Source organism: Daphnia pulicaria, unplaced genomic scaffold, assembly GCF_021234035.1.
Source record: "Daphnia pulicaria isolate SC F1-1A unplaced genomic scaffold, SC_F0-13Bv2 h1tg000213l, whole genome shotgun sequence".
Taxonomy (NCBI): Eukaryota; Metazoa; Arthropoda; class Branchiopoda; order Diplostraca; family Daphniidae; genus Daphnia; species Daphnia pulicaria.
The window spans coordinates 1-2,956 of record NW_025804891.1 but is presented as its reverse complement, the minus strand read 5'-3'; the positions used below and the strand labels follow the sequence as shown (position 1 = coordinate 2,956).

General features: G+C 51.5%; 1 non-coding gene across 1 annotated transcript; it reads left to right on the top strand.

Annotated features, from left to right (window-relative positions):
• Positions 1–636: 636 nt before the first annotated feature.
• On the top strand, positions 637–2,932 carry LOC124319887. Its single transcript, XR_006913583.1, has one exon. It is a non-coding gene; the product is annotated as a small subunit ribosomal RNA (ribosomal RNA).
• Positions 2,933–2,956: the final 24 nt, after the last annotated feature.

The window sequence follows — 2,956 nt, the reverse complement described above, 5'->3', positions numbered from 1 at the left end:
GTCTCGACTTGAAATGATTTGTTTTTTTTCCGCCCATGACTTTCTATACGATGCCTCTATGCTGGCCTCTGACCGCGGTTGTTCCGAGTTTTCTCTTTCTCTTCGAAAGTCTTTGCGGAAAATTCTGCCTCGTGTGACCGTTGAGCGGTGAGGTGTGTGTGTGTGTGTGTGTCGTGCGGGGTGATGCGAGAGTGTGCCTCGGCGGTGGAAAAATAAAAATAAAACTCTGAGCCCACAAAAATTTAAAAGATGTATGCTTGTCAGCTTAGTAAAGCAGGCTTGACTTATGAGCATACAGCACGCCACATATGACCGTCGAAAACCGTAATACGGGAAAAAAAGTTGATGAATATATCAAGACCGGTCGAATGAATCCGATTCACTTTGGGCTCATAGACCGTTGAATGGTCTTTGACTTTGGAAATTGAAATGAAAAAAATCCAACAAACGGATCGGATCGGTGTTTCTCTTCACTGGGACTCGCTGTGACACGCCAGGCGTTGCGATCAAAAATTTTAGTTCCGAAGAAAAAGAAAAAAAACGAAAAACGTGTTGATTTGGTGTGTGTTTGGTGATGCGTGGGCGAAATAAAAACCCGCAACTCGCCGGATGCATATCAAACAAACATACACGAAATACCTGGTTGATCCTGCCAGTAGCATATGCTTGTCTCAAAGATTAAGCCATGCATGTCTAAGTACAAGCCGCTAGACGGCGAAACCGCGAATGGCTCAATAAATCAGTTATGGTTCCTTAGATCCACTCCATCTACTTGGATAACTGTGGTAATTCTAGAGCTAATACATGCACTCGAGCCTCGACTGCGGGCTTTCGGGCTCGCAGAAGAGGTGCTTTTATTAGATCAAAACCAGTCGGGGCCGGGCTTTCGGGCTCGCGCACCGTACCAATTTTGGTGACTCTGGATAACTTCACGCCGATCGCACGGCCTTCGCGCCGGCGACGTATCTTTCAAATGTCTGCCTTATCAACTGTCGATGGTAGGTTACGCGCCTACCATGGTTGCAACGGGTAACGGGAATCGGGGTTCGATTCCGGAGAGGGAGCCTGAGAAACGGCTACCACATCCAAGGAAGGCAGCAGGCGCGCAAATTACCCACTCCCGCACGGGGAGGTAGTGACGAAAAATAACGATACGGGACTCTTCCGAGGCCCCGTGATTGGAATGAGTACACTTTAAATCCTTTAACGAGGAACCATTGGAGGGCAAGTCTGGTGCCAGCAGCCGCGGTAACTCCAGCTCCAATAGCGTATATTAAAGTTGTTGCGGTTAAAAAGCTCGTAGTCGGATGTCTGTCTTCGGCCGGGCGGCGCCGCTCTGAATCAAGGGTGTTGCGTTTCACGCTCTGGGAGCCCGGGTGTCAAAGCCCGACTCTCTTCACGGTCGGACAACATCGCCGGAGTGGTGGTCGGTGCGTCGTTGTTGTATCTGCGGCCAGAGTTGGAAAGTTCTTTCGGGTTCTTTTTTAAATTTTGGTCGTAGTTGACTCGATTCGCTCCACCCAGTCAATCGTTCGGGGTGCCCTTCACCGGGTGTCTCGGGCGGCCGGCAACGTTTACTTTGAACAAATTAGAGTGCTCAAAGCAGGTGTATCCCAACGCCTGAATATCGCAGCATGGAATGATGGAATAGGACCTCGGTCCGATTTTGCTGGTCTTTTACTTTTGGACCCAGAGGGTAATGGTCAATAGAGACGGACGGGGGCATTCGTACTGCGGCGACAGAGGTGAAATTCTTGGACCGCCGCAAGACGAACAACAGCGAAGGCATTTGCCAAGAATGTTTTCCTTGATCAAGAACGAAAGTTAGAGGTTCGAAGGCGATCAGATACCGCCCTAGTTCTAACCATAAACGATGCCAACCAGCAATCCGTCGGAGTTACTCCAATGACTCGACGGGCAGCTTCCGGGAAACCAAAGTCTTTGGGTTCCGGGGGAAGTATGGTTGCAAAGCTGAAACTTAAAGGAATTGACGGAAGGGCACCACCAGGAGTGGAGCCTGCGGCTTAATTTGACTCAACACGGGAAACCTCACCAGGCCCGGACACTGGAAGGATTGACAGATTGAGAGCTCTTTCTTGATTCGGTGGGTGGTGGTGCATGGCCCGTTCTTAGTTGGTGGAGCGATTTGTCTGGTTAATTCCGATAACGAACGAGACTCTAGCCTGCTAAATAGGTGACGGGTTTTATCAATTGAAACCGAAGGGAGTACGGAGGCGTCGGGATCAGGTGGCGGCGATTCGGGGTCTCGGTGGGACTGGTTCCTTTAGTGAGGCAATCTCTCGGCTTGGTTTCGTTGTGCTCTGTTCGTCGGGTGTACGGCCTTCACGGGTTGGTTGCCTGGCGGATGAGGTATGGCGGGGCTTTGTCGGGAATGTCTCGCGGGGGCTGGCTCTATTGTTATTCGGTCGTCGTCATCCCCGGCGATACCTTCTGCTCTCGCGTCCGTCACGCAGTCTTCTTAGAGGGACAAGCGGCGTCCAGCCGCGTGACAGTGAGCAATAACAGGTCTGTGATGCCCTTAGATGTCCTGGGCCGCACGCGCGCTACACTGAAGGAATCAGCGTGTTTCACTCTCCCTGTCCGAAAGGACCGGGTAACCGCTGAACCTCCTTCGTGGTTGGGATTGGGGACTGCAATGATCCCCATGAACCAGGAATCCCTAGTAGGCGCGGGTCACTAGCCCGCGTCGATTACGTCCCTGCCCTTTGTACACACCGCCCGTCGCTACTACCGATTGAATGATTTAGTGAGGCCTTCGGACGGGCTTGTCGGGGTGCCGTCGAGTGGGGAGCAATCTCTGCCCGTGCGGTGCCTACCAACGGCGAGACTGAAAGATGGTCGAACTTGATCCTTTAGAGGAAGTAAAAGTCGTAACAAGGTTTCCGTAGGTGAACCTGCGGAAGGATCATAAACGAACAAGACAAATGTTTTGCGC